The sequence below is a fragment of the Meles meles genome, chromosome 9 (assembly GCF_922984935.1).
Source record: "Meles meles chromosome 9, mMelMel3.1 paternal haplotype, whole genome shotgun sequence".
Taxonomy (NCBI): Eukaryota; Metazoa; Chordata; class Mammalia; order Carnivora; family Mustelidae; genus Meles; species Meles meles.
The window spans coordinates 41,154,608-41,176,894 of NC_060074.1; the positions used below are offsets into that span (position 1 = coordinate 41,154,608).

The window sequence follows — 22,287 nt, forward strand, 5'->3', positions numbered from 1 at the left end:
TACCAGAACCTGGAAGGTTAACTCCTCGTTCCAGTAACGGCTCCCTGAGCATCAACCGACACTAAGTTTCTAATCCGATTGACATCTCTTCAGAGGCCAGAACATGGCGAGACAGGGAACGTTCTCTAGGGTGCACAGCTGCTGAGTGCCAGCCGGGCTCTGAGTCCTCTGGTGCCACCCTTAGAGGTACAGCCTGGTGGCCTGGGACACTCACGTGGAAGACAGGGAGGGGTTTAGACTCAGTGACAGAATTCATGTGCAAGACGGAGTCGACCGTGGTAGATCGAGTGTGAACAGCACCCCTTTCCTGAGGAGGCAACAGAAATGAGTGAAATTCATTGTCAACCTGGGAACTAGACAGTGATATAGCCGGCTTCCGCTTGTTCCCTTTTCACAGGAAAGTAAAATGCCAGAAAGTGTGGGATATAACTATCTCTCCATCTATCTACGCACCTGTGATCTGTCTGTCTGTCTGTCTATCTACATAATCCACAACATGAAGAAATCCCATAAAAGGAGAAGAAAGCCAGAGGCCAGCAGGACAAACTGGACATTCCTGTTGGCCAAAAACCAGTTCATGACAAGCACCAGGCAGGACCACGAGTGGAGCCCAGATGGCAGAGACCACAGCACGACTGAGCTCCGGCAGTGGGGGTGACAGAGGACAGGGAAGGTCGTCTGCAAGGACCCTAGATGAAGGAGGCTGCAGGTGATGGCAGGCACGAGGAAGGGCGGAAAAACCTCAGATATGGCAAATTTAAAAGCAATAAATAAAGCTTGGACTTTAGATTGCGGGAGAAGTTGTGAGTGATGGAATTTTTAAAGCAGCTCTTCAAGGAACCAGAGGGCTCCAAGAACAAGAGTAAGTGTTCAGTCATTTGGAGGGGCTCCCCATTTCTGCAGGCGGCAGGTGTTCGGTATGAGCAGGCAGCAAGGAATCAGGACGTGAGAGTCAGGGAGAGTAGGTGGGGAGGATTGAGAAGGCACCCGGTTCACCCAGCCTGGCCCCACTTGCTGGAGGGGAGGGGAGGGGAGCTTGCTGGGGTCACAGAATTTACATAGCTGGGGGGTCAGTCGGCAACCCCAAGGGATTACTGAGGGAGGTGTACCCCCTCCCTGCACCCCACCTGTATAAGAGGAAGTGGGGAGGGGCTTCGCTTTTAGGGGTGCCATGTTATGGGCAAAAAGGGCAGTGGTTCCCAGGGAGCCTTGGAGAAGCCCTGGGTTCCTGCAAGGATGGGAGGCTCCAAGCCAGGAGTCACAGTGCTGTGGAACCCGGAGGCCCACTCCCAAGTCTCCCAGAGAGAGTTCTGAGAGCAGAGGCTTACGGAGCCTCCTTTTTGTTGCTCCCTTCCCCTGTGCTTCCCGAGGCTCAGGGATACAAACATGGTGCCAGCTCTGGCTTCAGGTGGGAGGATTTCCGGAAGCAGGGGCCTGCTGGGGGACCTCGTGCTGTGGGGTTTGAAGGGCCTGTGGCCTGGTGGGCCCTAGAGGATGAGGCACACGTACCTTATCTTTGCTCTCTGTGGCCTTCAGAGCAGCCCTTGCCAAGAAGACCCTAGAATTCCCTGAGGTTCCCTGGGGCTCAGAGGTTTACAAGTGTTAGGGTTAGGGGGCTGCCCACGTGGCCATATAGTCAAGCTACGGGCTGCCCAAGCTGGAGAAAGGGTTGGGAGCCTGTACTTACCTCTAGGAGCAGAGGGAGCTGTGGTGCCCTCTCTGGGAGGGGTCGTCTGGGGCGGGGGTTAGAGTGAAAGGAGAAGAGGTACAGATGAACGCTAGCCCGGGACAACCTTAAACACCCATCAAAGAAGGCAGCCAAGCAAGGCAGGCTGAGCCAGAGGGATGCCTCCTACCATGGACACAGAGCCAGCCATGGAAGGACAGCTCAGCTTGCCGACCCCTGCTCCCTCCCCCACCCAGAGGAAGGGGAGAAGGGGGAGGCTTCTCCAGGCCAAGCTCCCCCCTCCCTGCCCAAATATTCTGTCCTGCACTAGAGGAAGAGAGGAAATTTGATTAGTGTGAGGTTGGACTTGGGAAGATTCAAACCTGACAAATGGGCAAAGGCTAAGAACATTTCACAGAAAATGACATACAGATCACTCTCAAACACCTGCGAAAGGTGTTCAACCTCATGTCTCAGGAGAGGACAGGAAATCCAAACCACACTGGGATCCTTTTTTTTTTTTTTTTTAACTTATTACGTTGGTAAAAATATCAGAAGTTTGGTAAGCGATCAGTGAAGTGGAGAGGCGAGCCCCCGTCATTGCTGGCAGTGTCTATCGAAGTAAAACGCAAATATGCTCTAGCTCAGCTGTCCCACCTGCAGGAATTTGGCCCGCAGATGTGCTTGCAGGTGTAAGGACCAGTCTGTGTGTCTGAGAACAAGAGGCTGAAGACACCACAGTGTCTCTCCATCAGGAACGGGTCATACCAACTAGAAACTCCCAAACATTTGGGGCCCCTGGGTGGCTCAGTCTGTTGGGCATCCAGCTGTTGCTTGCAGCTCAGGTCATGATCTCAGGATCATGAGCTCGAGCCCTTCTTTGGGCTGGGCACGGAGCATGGAGCCCGCTTGGGAGTCTCTCTCTCCCTCTCTCTCCCTCTGCCACCTCCCCACTAGCACGCATGGGTGTGTGTTCTCTCCCTCTTAAAAAAATGTCCTAAACATTTCCATCAGTGGAATAAGATCAGTGGCAAAAGCAAGAAAAAGTTCTAAATTCTGATCAAGAAAAGATCTTGGGGTAGCTCAAGAAAACAAAAAGAAGGTCAGAAGAGTATGCATTGAGTTTTCATCAGGGTAAAAGGAGGGAACAGATTCAAATTTATTTGGACGTGCCTAAAAACTTCTGGAAGAAATTATGAGAAATGAGCATCAATAATCAGTTAGAGGAGGGGCCCAGGGCAGGTGGAGAATGGGAGTGGGAGGGAAGGAGACTCTAGTGTACCTACCTTTCCATATTTATTCTTTTAAAGCTATGTCAATGTATTCACCTATTAAATAGATAAATCTTTAGAGAAAAAAAAGGGTAGATCTTAAATGTCGAAGAAAATCACTCTTAAAAATGAAGAAGGCAGAGAAGTTATGGGATTTGTCCAAGTGACTTCCAAGAGCCCTGCTATACGGTAGGGTAGTGAGTTTGGAGAGAGGTTACCCTGATGCAGAAGAAAAGGCTGTTTATGTTTATACCTTCAAAGCAATCCAGATTTTCCACCCAGTAAATTAAGTACAAAAGAAGAATGAATTGTTAAGTGAGATGTTTTAATTCTCTAATTAAAATGCTTGTAGTGATTTAGAAGCAATCTCATAATCAGTAAGGAATCTTAATACAATATAGCACATCAGTAAGTTTGTGACAAAATTAAATACCAATCTCCAGGAAAGACCTTTAAAAGTGCGATGAGAAGAAAAACTTATCATGATAAAGAGTGCTGTGCATATCAAAAATAGAGTGATGCTGGAAAATCAGGCAGAATCCTGTTCTCATCATTTTAACATGTTTTGTGGGTGTTGGCCAATATGAGACTTAAACGGTATCAGAAAGGAAAACTAAATAATCATAATTTGCAGGTGAACTGATTTGTGTGCCCAAAATCCCAAAAGAACCAATTGGAACTGTTGGAATTACAGAGAATTCAGCATAGGACCAGAACAAGATAGATTCACCACATGTCAACAATAACAAGAAAGTAGAGAGATTTCAATCATGGGAGTAACAAAACCAGAAAACAAAGGATAAATGTGAACAACTTATGTGAAAGAAAAACTTGAGCAATGAAAGGAACTCACATCTTTAGCGAACCATGGGTTTTTCTTGGATTGGAAAATTAAAAATATGTTAATTCCCACCAAGTTAATATATAGTTTTAGTGACACCCCAATTAAAAAATCCTATCAAAAAATTCATCTGAATGTTTTGGTAAAATGATTATGAGGTTCATCTGTAGGATAGATAGGGAAGATTATCTCAAACTTTTTGAGTAATATATGTAAAGACGAGTCTACTTTTCCTAAATATCATGAAATACAATAATATAAGGAATGTGGTACTACTCCAAGGCAGTCAATCTGTGAGATAGAATGGCCAGCCCAGAAATAGATTCTTATCTATAAAAATGTTATGTTCTGGAAGAGGCATCACAAACATAAAAAAATGGAGGGATAACAAAACCAGACAAAAACATCACAAGAAAACTGTTATGCTAATATCTCTTATTAATATAGATGAAAAAGACCTTAACAAAATACTAGGAAACTGATCTTCATTTTTATTTTTTTATTTTTAAAATTTATTTATTTGACAGAGAGAGAGATCACAAGTAGGTGGAGAGGCATTCAGAGAGAGAGGAGGAAGCAGGCTCCCTGCTGAGCAGAGAGCTTGATGCAGGCCTCGATCCCAGGACCCTGGGATCATGACCTGAGCCAAAGGCAGAGGCTTTAACCCACTGAGACACCCAGGCTCAGTGTATAAATCTATAAACAGAATTATACACCATGGCCAGGTAGATTTTTCTCAGGAATGCAAGGTTGGTTTAACATTCAAAAGTCAATTCATGTGGGGTGCCTGGGTGGCTCAGTCAGTTAAGTGTCCAACTCTTAATTTCAGCTCAGGTCATGATCTCAGGATCATGGGATTGAGCTCCAAGTCAGGCTCTGGGCTGCAAGGAGTCTGCTTGGAATTCTCTCTCTCCCTCTCCCTATGCCCCTCCCCACCCATCACTTCCTTGCATGCATGTGTTCTCTCTCTCTAAAAAAAAATTAATATAATGCACTATACCAATGAAATAAAGGAGAAAATTATGTGATCACCTCAATAGCATTTGACATTAACATTTGGCAAAATTCAACACTCCTTCATGATAAAAGTATTCAACAAGCCAGGTGTAGAAGAAAACTTCTCAAACTAAATAAAAGACAACTTTGAAAACTCCACAGCTAATATCATACTTAATTATGAGAGACTGGATATTTTCCTATAAAATCAGGAAGAAGGATGCCTACTCTCACTAGTACTATTCAACATTGTAATGGAGGTTCTAGCCAGGGCAATTAATAAAGAAAAAGAAATAAAAGATTGGAAAGGAAGGAGTTAAACTCTATTTGCAGATGACATGATCTCATATTTAGAAAATCCTAGGGAATCCCCTAAAAAAACTGTTGGAAATAAACGAGTTCAGTAAGGCTTCAGGATATAAGATCAATATACAAAAATCAATTGTATTTCTACATGGTAGGAATGAGCGTAGGAGAAGTGAAATTAAGAAAAGAATTCCATTTATAATGTCAAAAAATAGGAATATAATTTTAACCAAAAAAAGCACAAAACTTATATTCTGAAAACTATAAAATAGTATTGAAAGAAATTTAAGAAGACCTAAGTAAATAGAGAGATGTTCCATTTTCATGGGTCAGAAGAGTTAATATTGTTAAGATGGTGTTACTTCTCAAATTGATCTACATACTGAACACCATCCAAATCAAGATCCCAGCTGGCATCTTTGCAGAAATTAATAAACAGATCATAAAATTCATATGGAAATTCTAGGGACCCATGCCAAAACAACCCAAAAAAGAATAAAGTTAGACTCACATCTCCTGAATTCAAAACTCACTATAAAGCCACAGTAATCAAGACTGACACAAGGTCAGACATATAGGCCAAAGGGATAGAACTGAGAATCCGTAAATCAACCCATACATCTATGGTCAATTGATTTTTGACAATAGGTCCCAAGGGTGCCAAGGCTATTAAGATAAGAATAGTCTTTTCAACAAATGGTACTGGGGCAACTGAATATTCACATGTGAAAGAATGCATTTGGATCCCTACCTCACACCATACACAAAAATTAACACAGATCAAAGACCTAACTCTAAGAGCTAAAACTATAAAACTCATAGCAGAAAACATAGGTGTAAATGTTTTTGACATCAGACTAGAAGATGGTTTTTTAGATGACACCAAAATACGGCAAAGGATCTGAGTAGACATTTCTCTGAAGAAGTTATACAAATGGCACATGAAGATGTGCTCAACACCACTACTAATTAAAACAGCAGTGAGATTTGGTCTGATATCCACTAGGATGGTGGTAAGAATAAAGACAGATAATAACAAGTATTGGTAAAGACAGAGAAATTGGAACCCTCCTACATTGCTGATGGGAATGTAAAATGGTTCAGGTGTTTTAAAAAAGATTTTATTTATTTATTTGAGAGGGAGTGAGAGCAAGAGAGATCACAGAGGGAGAGGGAGAAGCAGTGAGTGGAGAGCCCAATGTGGCCTTGATCCCAGGACCCCGAGATCATGACCTGAGCCAAAGGCAGACCTTAACTGACTGAGCCACCCAGGCACCCGGTTGCAGGCATTTTGGAAAACAGTGTGGCAGTTCCTGAAAAGGCTAACCATGGAATTACCATATGACCTAGCAATTCCATTCCTGAGTGTATTCCCAAGAGAAATGCAAACATATGTCCTCACAAAAAGTTGTACACAAATGTTCACAGCAACATTACTCATAACTGGCAAAAGGTGGAAACAATCCAAATGTCTACCAACTGATGAATGGATAAATAAAACATGGTATATCCATACAATGGAATGTTGTTCAGCCCGAGAAAGAAATTAAATACTGACACATGCTCTAACATGAATGAACTATGAGATCATTTTGCTAAGTGAAAAAAGCCAGTCACGAAAGACCACATACTGTCTGATTTCATGCATAAGAACTATCCAGAACAGGCAAGTGCATAGAGGTGGGAAAAAGATCAGTGATTTCCTAAGGCTGGAAGGATTGAAGAATGGGGTGAGGAACCGCTAATGGGGACAGGATTTCTTTGGGGGAAAATGATGCAAATGTTCTAAAATTGGTTGGGGTGATGGTTGCACAACTCTGTGAGTATATTGAGAAGCATTGAATTGCATACTCTAAAAAAGGTGAATTGTGTGGAAGGCACAATTATATCTCAATAAAATTGTTATTAAAAAAGGAGGGGACATCAATAAAAGTTTGGAACGCTGGTAAGCAGCTTGGGAAAAATATTTGCTTTCAGAGCCTCAGAATAAATTCCCTCAATAAACAACAAAAGAATTAAAGCATTAAATATTTTCTTCAAACTATAGAACACTAAAAAAAACCACAAACCTTATGTATGGTTTTATTACTTTTTCCTGCCCTTAAAAAATGTGTTTTGGAAAATGTTGTATTTTGATGAAGTAGGCATATATACCCCACTTTAATATTTGCATAATATTCTCTAATACATAATTTATATTTCCTTTATTTTATTATTATTTAATTTGTTTTCATCATTTTCTTTTAACGTTTAAGTTAGGCTCTTTTTTCATTAGAGAAAGAGACATTCAGGTTACTTGAAGAAAAAGATACACAAGGCCGAAACTGGGCCAAGGCGTTGTGAGGATCTGCCCCTCCACCTCTTTCAGGGGTCAGAAAACAGAATATTTTGAAAAGGAATTCCATGGTTTAAAAGGTGTCCCCGCCTTTTTTGTTCTTTCTAGTGTCCTCTTTTTAAATTACCATGACAAAGACTTTCACTATGGATGTGGTCAAATTATGCCTGAGCTTCCTAGTAGCCAATGTGAAAAGGGGACACGTGTCAGTGACTCAATTCTACTGCAGTCAGGGATAAAAACTGACCAAGTGCTCAGGAGAATTTGCACTAGGACTAGGACTAGCTAAGTGCTTTCTCTTGAGGGCTTTTATGGAAGAAGGAGCTTTGGTGTGGTGATTTTTAAACTTTCAAGAGCTGGTTAAATATATGAATTCCCGGGTCCCATGCCCAGATTTTGGACTGAGTAAGGATGAAGTGGATCCCAAGAACATGCATGGTAGAGAGAGCTCCACGTGACGCATGGTCTCCAGTCTATCCAATCCAGCAGGGTGGCCTTTCTCCCGGACCCACAAAGCTTGTGCGTGTGCCCACATCCAAACACGCACGTGTGAACAGATTTCTTAAGCCTCATCCTCTGTGCCTCCTTCAATGTAGGCTGATGGCATCACACAAAAACACAACCAAACACCAGTCATTCTGCAGGGTGACGCAGTGCAGGCAGAAGCCTGATCTGGGGAGGTCCTAGAGGAGTTTTAGAAGGAGACATGCCTGTCCATTTTCTTCTCAGTGGAGAGTTTGGTGAAGTTTTGGTGGGATCATCTGGAGATGGGGCTCCATAGTTGTGGCTGGTCTGTGTTGGCTGTTAGCTACTATCCACTCGGAGTAAACTGGGGGTTGGGGAGAGTCGATGTACTTAAGGAAATGAGCCACTGTCTCCCTCCCGGCAGGCCAAGATGTTCCTCGTTGGGAACGTTGTTATGAATCTTCTCTAGCCCAGAGGAAGCTAGGCAAGTGGAGCCACAGGCTCCATTCTGTGGTGTCAAGGCCTTGAAACCTCTGGCCTGGAAAATTCCTTGGCAGGTGAGGTGCAATTCTTCCTTCGACTCCCTGCCCATCCCCAACACTGGAGTCAGACATCCACAGAATGTCTTCTCCTTGCACAACATGACTTCCTGGTATCCCCTCCAAGATCAACCCTTTGTGAAAGACCCACCAAGGTAATTAGAAGAGGTGGCTTGTTCTCTGGAAACATTCTCTCTAAACCCGAGACAAGGTGGGAGCAGTAGCATTTGCCAAAAATGGCAGCATCCGTTGGGATATGTTCTTTCTGGTTTTAATTAGCCTGCCTGTCCTGACATCTGTTGAATTCATAAAATATTTTTGGCCAAGGATCCAAGAATACCCGACTTTATACTCTCCAGAGCCAAGGGACAGACGTTCCGGCCATCCCCAAGTGATTCCAACCAAGTGTTAGGCTAGACACTGAGGAGGAAGGTGGCATTTCTATTTTGCCCTTGAATGGAGTTAAAACAAAATTTTTAATATAAGTATAGTAGAATGCAGATAGCGCCCATGTCTTCAGTGTACAGATTGCCAGATGTTTACACCTTGTGTGACCAGTGCCCGGATGCAGAAGGAGAAGGTCACCGCGGCTCTGGAGAGTCTCTCTGCCCCTTCCCGTGCCCTGCCCCTGAGGGTCACCTCTGACCTCACAGCATGGGTGACTCTTGGCCTATTTGGTGGCTTTGTGGAATAGTTCAGGATGTTCTCTTCTGTGTCTGACTTCTTCCCGTGACATCAGCTGGTGAGAGCTATCTACACTGTTCCACGTTGTTCTACGTGGTCGCTGGAGCGTTTGTTCTCATGTCTGTGAAGCATTGGTTCTCACCTGGGAGTGGGCCTCGGGGAGTTAAAGCACAGATTGCTGGGTCCCACCCTCAAAGTGCCTGTGGCAGGAGGGTGGGGGACAGTGCAAGAATTTGTATTTCTAGCAGGTTCTTAGCTGCTGCTGCTGCTCCTGGTGGTCTGGAGAGCAAGCCTTGAGAACCACCTCTTTGGCCCATTCCCTTTCCTCTGGAAAAGGAGTCTGGGCTTGTCATTATTGCGGCTTCCAGAAATCCGCTGAGGGGCAACACTGACCCACTGGCCAGGTGGGGGAAATGGGGCAGTGTGGAGGCCTGAGCTGGTTTCCAGGACCAGGGTGGAACCCAGGCCAGTGTCCTGAGCTGTTGCCGGCCTCCATGGTTAGTCAGTGGCCAGGGTCGGAGAGGAGTTATCTTCTTTGCTGTTCTGCTCCTGACAGGGGCTGCTGCGATTTTGGCCTTGTGGCCTGGCCAGGGCTTTCTGGCTCCCTCAGGAGTGGGCAGGAGATGGTGGGGATTTCCAGAACACACACTGGTCAGACACTGGCGTCCAGCACGCAGCTGCACATGGCACCAGGGGGCTCACTTTTCTCCGCCTTCTTTCCAATGTCTGACAACCTTCCAGCTTCAGACTCATGCAGGAGAGGCCCCCCAGCACCCCACATCTGTGTTGTCCCCCAGCCCCCGACCCACTGGTCTTTCAGCCTGGATCTTGCACTGGGCCTTCCCGCTCCCTCTCTCGGGGCCTCATCTGCTTCCAGGGTCTAACAGGTTGCCCCTCTTGGCCATGCCCTCCTCAGAGAAACTCGGTCACTTGCTCGGTCACTGAGATCATAAAGCTGGTAAGCAGCTGAGGCAGAATTCGAACCCAGGTCTTATAGGCCTCAGGGCCCTGCCCTGCTGCTGAGAGAAGAGAAAAGTCTTCAGTGGACACAGGGGAAGGCCAAGCACCTCCTTACAAAGCAGTGAGCAGAGATCAGACAGAGCACATAGCAGGGGACAAAACCAGTAGCAAGGCCAGACCAGCCCTGTTTTCTCTGGGGGCTGATCCTGTTCAGCAAGCCCCCCCCCCCCCCTTCATGGGTTCCCTGGGGCAGTTAGAGGAAAGGGGGTCAACCAGGGGCAGGAGTCCTCCCTCAAGTGGCTGTGGCCCTCAGTTACCCTGGTGAGAACGATGGCCAGGCCCAGGCATGTTAGTGAGAGGGGGTGGGTGGCCTCCTAGCAGCTCACTTCCCGGGCAGCCCAACAAATGCTGGGTGGCCTTCTCCCTTTCCTGAAGTCCAAGTCAGGCTGAAGCCATGGGACCTGGGAGCAGAGGGGACGACAGGGTGTGCTCTCCCAGCTTGCCCTGTCAGAGCTCTTGGGATAGGTCTCCGTGGGCCCTGGATACAGCCTGGGTCCTCAGCCTCCCATCTGCAGAGAGGAGGGCCATACCCAGCTGACGCAGGGTTGAACTGGTCGGTCCTGGCCTCGGTGGACCTTTTATTCACTCGTGGAGGGCGGCTCTGTCTGACTCTCAGCGGGGCCCAGGGTCCAGAGACAGACATGCCCCTTTGCTTGGAGTCCCAGCAGAGCAAGCAGGGTCCATTTCTGACATCTCCCATCATTCCAGCCATGAGAGCTTCTCTTTCCCTCTGAATCGTCTCTCGTTTGTGCAGTGCAAAGGCAAGAATTGAATGAGATCAGGTTGCCTGGCATCACTTGAGCACGTCAGGAGAGATCGTCCCTACTCATTTACTGTCTGCAAGTCAGTAAACGATCCACTTATTTAAATTGTTTCTACCTTTGATTTTTTATTTTAAAATTTTTTATTTATGGGGGGAGAGAGAGCGTAAGTGGGGAAGGAGCAGAGGGACAGGGACAAGCAGGCTCCCCACTGAGCAAAGGTCCTGTTCTACAACCCTGAGATCATGATCTGAGCCCAAATCAAGAGTCAAAGACTTAACTAACCCATCCAGGTGCCCCTGTTTTTACTCTTTAATGGAAAAAGAATCCAAGGTTGTAAAGTGTGTATAATGCTCAATATGAAAAAGTAGGTATAAGGTTTGAAACAGACCTGTACCCCTGGGGCTAATAATACATTATATGTTAATACAAAAATAATAATAAGGTTTGAAACAAAGGAATCAAGGGTTATCAGAGAGCCTTGGCTCCATCCTAGTGAGCGAAATCTATGCCTTGTCCTCGGGGACTGGCTGGTGGCAGTTCCTGAGCGCCCTGTCCCCTCTGGGCACATTGGTGACAGCCGTCACTCTAAGCTGGATGGGGGAGGAGAGGGCTCAACCTACTTTCTCCAAGTGAAGCCCAAGGTTCTGAGGTTCTGTCATTCAGAGAACTAATGAAAGCTGCCCTCTTTCAGGTTTTGCAAACGCAAGCACTAGCAGGCTGGGAGCGGTAGGAGGGAGTGAGCTGGGGACAAGGGCCACTCCTTCTGGGTGAGTGGCCTCAGCTGGCCACCGCCCTTGGCAAGCTCCCGCCTGCCTGTGGGCCAAGGTCTGCTGGACCCAGCCAGAAGGAGGCCGGCCAGGGCAGCCCGGGTCCCAGTCCCAGAGCAGAACAGACACTACCCAAAAGCCGGCACGTCGTTTCCAGAGCCAAATAGGGATATTTATACACAGGAAGTTGCACACTCAACACTGGGTCTTTGTGGAGTTCTAGCTGTGGGGCCATTTGCTGTCGGAGTTGCTGTGAACTCATCTATCAAGCCCACATTCTAGAGCGTTTATAAAAAGGCCTGCTAAAAATGACAAGACCAGTGCTGGCGTCTTAGTCAGCTCGGGCTGCCTTCACAAAATACCACAGAGCGGGTGGCTTCAGCCACCGAGATTTATTTTCCCACAGTTCTGGAGGCTGGAGGTGTGAGATCAGGGGGCAGCATGGTGGTGTTCTGGTGAGGGCCCTCTTCCTGGCCCGCAGACAGCCACCTTCCACGTGTGTCCTCGCACGGCCTTTCCTGGGGTGTGCACAGGAGAGCCAGCAGGAGGGGGGGAGGAGGGAGGGCGAGAGAGGATTTCCTCTTCTCACAAGGTCACTAATCCCCTCATGAGGACCCCAACCTCTTGACCTCATCTGCCCTTACTCCCCTCCCAGAGGCCCCATCTCCAAATGCCTTTACATTGGGGGTTTGACCTTTTACATATGAATTTAGGGGGGAACATGAATATTGCATTCATAACAACCGGTGAAGGAATGAAAGGATTCTTGCACTGCTGGTTGGGAATGTTCCAATCCCAGCCCGATTTCTCAAAATGGCTCTGGGGAACCAGTCCTTTTTTTTTTTTTTTTAAGATTTTATTTATTTATTTGACAGAGAGAGATCTCAAGTAGGCAGAGAGGCAGGCAGAGAGAGAGAGGAAGGGAAGCAGGCTCCCCGCTGAGCAGAGAGCCCAATGCAGGACTCGATCCCAGGACCCTGAGATCATGACCTGAGCCAAAGGCAGAGGCTTAACCCACTGAGCCACCCAGTGCCCGGAACCAGTCCTTTTGCCAGAAAGCAGCCATCCTTCCCTCCAGTTCCGGAGCCCCTTGCTAGGGACTTTGCTCCATCCTCAGCCCTGGAAGAGGAGGACCAGGAAGGCCCCCGACCCCAGCCCTGTGGCCACAGCTGGCTGGAAGAGAGTGGACCTTTGACCCAGGAGGAGTCAAGCTGGAGGCTGGGATGAGCCAGCCGGATTTACTCTCCCAGGGATGACTGAGGTGAGGACCAGGCCAGTTAGCAGGGGGATCTGGACTGGATGGCTGTGGGGGGAGGAGAAGTGTGGCTTTCCCTTCTCTCATTTCTGGTTCTCAGTCCTCTTCAGGATGTGTGTTAGTTTTGCCCTTCAGTTCCTTGTATTTTTCCAATAACATTTCTTAAAACCTTTTTCTTATTCTAGCTTGAAGGGGTTCTTGGGCATCACTTCTCAGTGGTCCAGTGCTGGCATCCCTTATTTGTGGTGTCTCTAGGCTGTCACCTCTCTGGGTTAGGACATGAGGCTGACCTGGTCAGTTCTGTCCTTGTGTTCTGGGTGGCTTCTGTCCACCCACACACTGAGCACAGATGCATCTGTTCTGTGCTAGGGCCCCGGGTCCCCCCAGAGCGGACAGGAGGGAATTCCCTGATGTGGCTCCTCATCCCAAACATGACTCCTCTGGCTTCTCTTATCCTTCTAGAAACTTCTCAAACCTGTGCAGTGTTAGAAGTATTCCAAGTGCCTCTGCATGCCTCCTGGTAAGATCCTGTGATCTTCCCAGGGGCCTGTGGGTGGAAGGGAGGTGACTCAGGCCCTGAGGAGGTTTACCAAGGAGGTTAGGTAACCTGGGGTTTATTGAGGCATGCAGTCAAGCTCAAGTGCCCTGCAGAGAGGGGACTAGAACAGCCAAGGAGAACAGAATGCTGGAGGACTATGGAAGATCATAGAGCTGTTAGCTAATGGGCAGAAAGACTAGGATTTCTGTGCTGCTTTTGGTGAGTGAGTTATTCAAAAGGAAGATTTTCTTTATTTTAAAAAAGATTTTATTTATTTGAGAGAGAGAATGCTTGCAAGCAGGGGGAGGGGCATAGGGAGAGGGAGAGAGAACCTCAAGCAGACTCCACACTGAGCACAGAGCTGGACACGGGGCTCAACACCATGACCCTGAGATCATGACCTGAGCTGAAATCAAGGGTCAGACACTTAACCAACTGAACCACCCAGGTGCCACAAGAGGGAGATTTTTTTCTTAAAAAGACAGCAATAATAGCAGAGAAGTTTAGGGGTATTGGTTTCTTTCAGATATCTCCCACCTAAAGTATCCAGATTGGGATGAATCTGGATAGTGCCCTGTTCTCCTTCCAGCGGCATGGGATTTGGACAGTCTGTGAACTGATTTTTTTTTAAATATTTTATTTATTTATTTGACACAGAGAAATCACCAGTAGGCAGAGAGGCAGGCAGAGGGAGAGAGAGAAAGCAGGAGAGTGAAAGCAGGCTCCCTGCTGAGCAGAGAGCCCAATTCCGGGCTCAATCCCAGGACGCTGAGATCATGACCTGATCTGAAGGCAGAGGCTTAACCCACTGAGCCACCAAGGTGCCCCTGTGAACTGATTTTTGGAAGCACATCAAACATCAAAAAAATTAATAGTTACATAGTTTATGGACTTCAGAAAAATTCCAATTAGCCCAGCAAACCTGCGATTTCGTAGGTATTAATGCTTAGGGTGAAAATAAGTGGAAATTTCATGTAATGCCAATTAGTAGCACCAGTGTACATGGAAATGTCAAAATTGTACATGATTGTACACCATCAGTGATCGACATTCCAGAAACGCTGAGTTGAAATTACCTGGGTGAACCAGATAATTCATTTCTCTTCTGCACTCAGGCTTTCTTCCCTCTCTATGTGCCAGGGGTTCCCAGACCGTGCCTCACTTAGAGCAGCAGCCATAGCTGGGGGCTTTTAAGAACTGCGGAATCTTGGGCTCCCCCCCAGAGCCACTCAGCCAGCAGCCCTGGGCAGCTTGGGGTGTGACCAGCCCTCCAAGTCTGACAAATCCAGCTCAGCCTTCTGAGACTGAACCCCGGGGAGGCTGAAAGTCTCCTGGAACCGTGTGCAGGGGGGTGGGCACATTTCTGGGGGGACGGCGCCATCCACAGCTTGTATCAGCCCCTAAGAGGGTGAAGGTCACTGCTCTCGGAGGCTCTTGCCACCCCGCTTCTTTGCCACTTGTCGCTGCGTTCGTGAATCCGTGGGCTTTAACCATAAATAACCCAAACCTTGCTGGGTCGTTGGCAGGGCATATCTAGTACATACGAAATGGCTGGTGGGTATCTGGGACCTTCCTGTACCGATGAGACCCTCGAAGACCCCCAAATCACAGCAGCACTGGGCGCTGTCTCCCCAGAGCCTGGATCTCTGCGTCTTTCTTTCTTTCTTTCTTTCTTTCTTTCTTTCTTTCTTTCTTTCTTTCTTTCTTTCTTTCTTTTTTTTTAAAAGATTTTATTTATTTGACAGAGAGAAATCACAAGAGAGGCAGGCAGAGAGAGAGGAAGGGAAGCAGGCTCTCCGCTGAGCAGAGAGCCCGATGCGGGACTCGATCCCAGGACCCTGAGATCATGACCTGAGCCGAAGGCAGCGGCTTAACCCACTGAGCCACCCAGGCACCCCAGCGTATTTCTTACCTTTCCTGAGTCTGGGCTCTCTGCCCAGCTTGGCTTCTCCTTTCATTTCTCCTGACAGCTGTGGCTTCTGGCTTAGAGTGACCCTTGGGTTTGTCCCGGTGTCCCACCTGGTGCCACCCCCCTGCTCCCTGGAGGGCTGGGCCCACTCAGTCCACAGTGAAGTCCACGGAGACTTCTGTTCATCCACTGACCCCTTCCTCTATCCAGCAAATACCAAGCACCCGCATGCCCTTGGCCCTGGGATGATTGACAAGTGGGTCTGATGGTCACAGCACCTGCCTATGTGACAAGCTGAGATGTCCTTGGGCAGCAGCTGGCCAGCCCCCACTCCAAGCCCCACCTGGTGGGGTTCTCTGATCCTGCAGAGCCTGGTGCTCACCACAGATGCTCAAATCACAAGGTCAGGCCAGGGGCTACTTTCTAACTTGGCCACTGCTTTGTGCCCACCCCGCCAATGCAATCACCAGGGTCCTTTTAAGAGGGAGTCAGGAGGGTCAGAGAGATCCGCAGGTGCTACCGTTGTTGGCTTTGAAGATGGAAGAGGAGACCAAAAGGCAAGGAATGTGGGTGGCCCCTGGAAGCTGGAATAGGCAAGGAAACATTCTCCCCCAGGGACTCCAGAAGAAAAGTGGCCCCAGCTAACACCTTAGCACAGTGAGACCCATTTTGGACTCTTGTCTTCCAGAACTGGGTGACGAGGCATCTGCGCAGTTTGAAGTCACTAAGCACGTGCTCGTTGGTTAGAGCAGCCACAAGAAGCTAATACACTCCCCTTACAGACGGAGCCCTGCGTCTGGCTCACCCTTCATTGATTTCCTCAGGTTCTTCCCATGCCAGCAGGGATCAGACTCGGTTTTAAAAACTGGGGCACTGTGGTTTTTCCAGGAAAAAAATGCCTTCACTTATCAAGAAATATTCACTGGAGGGACATAATCATTCCATCCTCTTGGGCGGGTGTGCAGTGTCCCCGGGCCTGGATGGCACCGTGCAGGGAAGGGAGTTTCCCCAAAATTGGCCGGGCTCAGAGCGCTTGGAGCCGGTTGGATGAATTGTTCTGCAGACGCCCGTTCTCTGTGCATTTGAGGCTTCTATGTACATGTTCATGCTTAGTGCTCAACTTTCGATGCGAGCTGCTAAATTTTCTATTGCTTAAAGTCAGCATTTATGGGGTGCCTGGGTGGCTCAGTGGGTTAAGCCTCTGCCTTCGGCTCAGGTCATGATCTCAGGGTCCTGGGATTGAGTCCCGCATCAGGCTCTCTGCTCAGCAGGGAGCCTGCTTCCCCCTCTCTCTCTGCCTGCTGCTCTGCTTACTTGTGATTTCTCTCTGTGTGTCAAATAAATAAATAAAATCTTAAAAAAAAAAATCTTTTTAAAAAAAGCCAGCATTTATACTGGAAAGGAACATCTTTTTTTTTTTTTTTTTTTTTTTTCCTCTCTAGCCCTGTTGAGATAATAATGGTGAAAGCCAAGCCCTTTTATATTCATCATCTCACGGAACACTCAGGGCAATCCTAATGATCATTACTGTCCTCGTTTGTATGATGGAGGACATAGGGGTTCAGAGAGATTAACTGACTCAGCTCAGGCCACACAGCAGCACGCAATGGAGGCAGCCTAGGCCTGGCAGAAGGGATGATCTCTAGACTTGTCCTTACCACCTTGAATTTAGGACATTTCTGACTGAAAGCCAACAGCCTCTCCTGAGAAAACAGCCTTAGAAGATCACAGAGAATTCAGAGAGAGAGAAAGAGTAGACAGTGACTGAGCCTGGGGCCTGCAGTTAGAAGATGCGTGCCCATCTTCCCAGGCTCCTTTATTTTGACAACTTCTGTGATATTTCTCCAGTGAAGACACAAATCAGCTGTAATAATATTTTCCCAACCATGACCTAGGTGGGTCTGTCTATCTTAGATTGAGCATCAAGATGGCTTCCTTGTGACCCCAAGCTAGAATCTCTTCATGTCTCACCCTTGACTTGGAACCCAAGTTTGCAAACTGCAAGTGACTTTGATCTTGACTCTGAATGGGTTCCAAAGAGGCCAGAACCCCGTGGAAAGCACGTTCCTGGGAGCGGCTCTGATATCTCAGGCACCAAGAAAAATTGTCTGTGTGCCAGATGCTTTTTCACTCCAGAAACAGAAAACCTTACAATTGTTTTAAAGTTCAAAGCTGACTTCCTAAAAAGGAACTTAGAGAAAAGAAGGCTTTCCTCCAGCATTCAAGAATCCACCAAGGAATGTTTTTTCACTCAGATGAGAGCAAAAAAGATATATGTATCTTTATAAATAGATATACTCATTTCCATGAGTGGACTTAGGTCTATAGAGCATCATGGAAAATAAAGCTCATTATGTCAGGGTTTTATAAAGTTAAAGAAGTTGGAAGTTTTTTGTCCCATTAGTGGGATTTCATGGGAATCTGTTTGGGTTCGTGGATGCCGAGTGAATCAGCTGTGAGTGAGAAATTGGGTTTTCCTAACCTTCCTATTTGGACAGTGATATGGGGGGGTGGGGGGAACCGGGGGCCTTGGAAAAGGGGCAGAAGTTTCTCCGTCTCATCACATCTTACCACTGCTGGCCCAGGGCAGGCGTGCAGCAAACACTGACTGGCTAGACAAGGTGCAAAGGAGTCGGCACGCCAGGAACTCAGCACTGTGATGGACTGAAACCCTGACACAAGAAGGTCGGATGAACTTGTACTTGGGATTGAGCAGTACTTCCCAAGTCAATGCCAGGGAAAAACCCTTGCCGCTTCCAGACAAGACCTGGTGGTCAAGGTCCTCAGGCCAGCTTTCCTTCCTCCCTTCTCCCTGCTGGTCCTGCCCCAGAGGCTCCCAAGCGTCTCTGAGCCTTGGAAGGCATCATCCAAGCTGCTTATTCTCTGGAGAGCCTGTTCTAGAGGGTTGGTCTCTGGAGGAAACATACTCATTAAATAATAATGAGTCAGCAGCCCATTTTTAAACTCATCAAAGATCTGGATAATAAATGGGTGGAGCTTCTAGCCATGGGAGCCGCTGGTGCTGGGGCATGAACCTCCAGCCCAAAGTGAAGGTAACCGGGGCAAAGCCAGCTAGTGCTGGAGTGCAGGAGTGTGGGATGAGTTCCCCAAGAGGCGGGTTGGCCATACAGACCCCTACTGGGATCTCCAGGAGGCTTTGGGGTCTAGGCATCACGGGCTGCAGGCCACCTCCCTCTCCCTTCCTCCTGCTCCAGCAAACCCATCCCATCAGCAGACTTTATACGCCTCATGCTTTGCCTGGTCCATGCCTCTGCCTCTTCTGTGCCCTGAGGGGCTCCTACCTGACCTGAGAATGCGCTCTCTGCCAAAGCGTGCTCTTCGAAGGACTTGGATCATTCAAATAGGGTAAGCGTGAAAATACTACCTTATTTTCAAGTTAGAGAGCCTTACTTTATAATACATTAAAGCCATACCCATTAGTTCTTCTCCTCTTGTAAACAATTAAGTGATGTAAAACCGCTTAATGATGCTCAGCTCAAAGGCCACTTCCTCCACGCAGGCCTCCTTGATACCCCCTTTGATGATCCCCGCCCCCCCCTTCATTCGAACACATGATTTTTTCCCCCATCCCAGAGGCAAGGCCAGTGGAGGTAGAAAGATTGTGAGATGGCCTGACTTAGGTTCCCAGACACCAAGGTTCTTATTTTGCTACCTGAGCTCTTCTCCCAAAGAAGCCCCCTAAGGAATGTTCCAGGTGCACACCCCCTCTTTAGTGCTCAGTCTTTTGCCCTGACCCAGTGGGGTCTTCCAGGGACACTCAAGCAAGGACTGCTGCCAGCCAGGAAAAGGGGTGCAGACTGCCAGTCTTCCTGTGGGTATTTCCTCTGCATCCAAAAGACCACAGCTGCAAACATGGGGGAAGGTGAACCCATGGGGAGGAGAAAAATAATTCCTCCTGAGGCCCAGGCTGCTCTGCCTCCGAAGCTCCCTGAGACGCCCTGGGGGAGCTCTGGAAAGCAGTGCGTGGGAGGCTCAGAGATAGAACCCTGTGGCTCAGCCCGCCAAAATGCCTCTTGGTCCACAGTCGGTAACCATCCTTGGACCAAGGAGGGGATTCTGTGCCCCCTCCCCCCACACCATGGAGGTGGAGAAAGGGCCCTGAAGTAGGCAATATTTGGAGTTGAGCTGGTAGGCTTGCAGTGGGCTGTTAGAACTCGCCTCCTCTGAGCCTCTGGGCTGGTCTGTCCACTGGTGGAAGGCCCCTGGGCTGCACCCCTGAGGCCAGAGGCGCCTCCCTTAGGAAAGGAGGAGTTCTTTAAGCAATTTAACAGTTCTTAAGCAGTTCTTTAAGGAGTTCTTTAAGGAAAGGAGGAGTTCTCCCTCCATCTCTGGCTCCTGCCTCCCACTGCCTTGCTGTCACTGTCCTCTCCTGTGGGGGTCTCTCTTAGGGAGGGATTGGCAAGACCCGACACTTTGGACTCCAGGAAGCTGTGGGGTTGAGAGTGGGGTTGGGGAGATTAACAGTTGTCTGATTTCCCAGAAGCTTAAGACAGCCACGGAGATGCTGGTTCCTACTGGCACCAGGCTGTGTGAGGCCAAGGGCACCGGAAAAGGTGCGGGAGTGAACACGGAAGAGAAACTCTGAGTAGGAGAGAGGACAGAGGTGTGACGGGCTTGGGACACTCCCACCAATGGTCTTACTGCCTTAACCTGAGCATTTTTCCAAAAGGCAAAACCGGGTGGGTCCTCGACAGAACATGACAGAATGGTCACAAACCCAGGAGTCCCAAGTCCTACTTCTGCTTTGCCGGTGACTGTGCGAACACTCCAAGTTTTAAATTAAGATAGAAAAGAAGAGCCTGCCCACCACATCCAAGAGTAGCACGTCCCCCATGTGTGAGTCACACCAGGCTTTGGCTTGATGCCAGGCAGGTGTACTCATCTGGAAGGTTCTGAGGGGGCAGGCCTTTTGTGCTTTTGAGATGGGACGCTGAGCCTCAGGGGCTGCAGGAGGGGGCAGCTCTGCGGTGGCCTGTTCCTCTAGGGCTGAGACATCCGGGCCTCTGGTGTGCTTCCTGACGCGGAGATTGGGACCGTGACACATAGTGATCACGGTTTGTTTGGCATGTCACAGTTTACACACACAGTTTTCATTACGGCTTGAGCCATGGGCAGGTGACCTATGTGGTCACCCAGGACGCCACACGCAGAAGGGCCCCTTGCTTGGTTTAACGCTCTGCTGTTCCATTCTTAATACTTTTGAAATTCTACATTCTTAAAATTCTTAACCAATTTCAAACAAAGGGCCTCACATGTTTAGTTTGCACGGGGCCCTGCCAATGACATAGCCAGTCCTGGGTGCTATCTCACTGGTCCCCATCGTTATGACAGGAGAAGGGCCTGGACGGGATCATTACGCCACTTCAGAGATGGGGAAACTGAGTCCTGGCAGGGAATGGTGAAGCCACAACTGGACTCAGGTCTCCACAGTGAAATTCTCTCCTGGGACTCTTTCTCAATGTGTGGATTGCATGGTGGCCTCCTTCCCCGCCACACACCTGCCTGGAGTCTTTCCAATCCGGCTGCAACCCCCGTTTCATCTCTTATTTCATTTCGTTTCATGAAGAATACCAAAACTGCTCACCTGCCAGTGAGGTGCTCCTGGGAGTTGGGCTGCCCCGGACGATGGCTCTTCTCCTGTCCTTTGTCCCGTCCAGGGCCCCCCGAGCAGGTCGCTGTGTCCCCAGCAAGATCTGCGCACCCTCCACTCCGTCCCAGGGAGCCTTCAGCCAGCGCTTTGTCCTCTCCCAGAAAAGGCTCCCGGGGAAGCTTTCCTGACCTTCAGACCCGTCTCAGCCCAGAGCTGGCCGCATGCCCATGACAATCACTTCCTGCCTGGGTGTTTACCTTCCTGGGCCCCGTGGGCCAGCCCGGGAGGAAGCTGCACACACCTGACCCAGAGGCCACGCAGGAGTGAAGGAGCCACCCACGGTCAAGGCCAGAAACAACTGTTACCAAGTCCTGGGACAAGGTAGCCCCAGTGTTCCCTCGGCACATCTGACCTCTCGCCCCTCGGCACCAGCCAGGCTGCTGCACAGCACCTGATTCTGAGACTTAGGAACGGGCTTGAGCTCCTCTAGGGCTCCATTCACTCCTCACACCTTGCCATCATGCCTCAACTTGGTCACTTGCAGGTGTGGGACCCCAGCTGCTTTGTGAGGGAGTCTGCTCTGTTACTATGATCATCATTATTGTTAAAAGCCACCTTCTATTTGGTGGCAGGTACTGGGCTAAGTACTTTATCTAAGCACTGTATGTAATCCTGTGTAATCTCTATGAGCAGAGGATTATACCCATTTTAAGAATACAGGAACAGAGGCTCAGAGAAGTTGACTCTCTTGCCCAAGGTCACACAGCTAGTGTATTGGGGATCCAGGATTCAAATTAGGCCAATGGGTATCAGAACCTGGGTTCTTAACCACTACCACTATTTGCCAAGTTTAATTACAAGAATGTTCCCATTTTTATAAACTCAAACCAGCCATTGTATTGGCTCTCTCTCTTGCTGGCCACAAATTAAGACCAGACGTGGTAAATTGAAAGAGCATGCATTTACCATCTCACAGTTTTTGTGGGTCAGGAATCGGGGCATGGCTTCGATGGGTTCTCTGTTCAGGGTCTCACATGGGCTGTAATCCAGGGTCTCTTTCCATACTTATGAGGTTGTTGACATCATTCAGTTCCTTGTGGGCTGTTGGACTGAGGGCCTTACCCCCTGTCTGACTGTTGGCCACCACATGGGCCTCTCTACTGTGACACCTTGTCACCAGGAAGATGGAAGTCATCGTCTTTTGTAGTCAATTCACAAAAGTAACAGCCCATCATTTTTGTTCCTTCAACTTGCTAGGAGAAAGTCATCAGGTATGGCCTATACTCAAAGCTAGGGGATTACATAAAGGCATGGATGCCA

The 22,287-nt window shown here is 48.4% G+C and overlaps 2 protein-coding genes across 4 annotated transcripts in view; one reads left to right on the forward strand and one right to left on the reverse strand.

Moving 5' to 3' along the window:
• NGEF (neuronal guanine nucleotide exchange factor) overlaps positions 1–21,139 on the reverse strand; it is a 101,636-nt gene extending 80,497 nt beyond the window's left edge. The window contains exon 1 of one of the 2 annotated variants that reach the window (XM_046019449.1): positions 20,962–21,137. The gene's annotated coding sequence lies outside the window, so the exon portion shown is untranslated. Of the gene's footprint in view, positions 1–20,961 lie in introns of both variants that reach the window. The other variant, XM_046019450.1, reaches the window with a different exon arrangement.
• NEU2 (neuraminidase 2) overlaps positions 1–22,287 on the forward strand; it is an 84,108-nt gene that overhangs the window by 42,419 nt on the left and 19,402 nt on the right. The gene's annotated exons all lie outside the window — the stretch shown is intronic.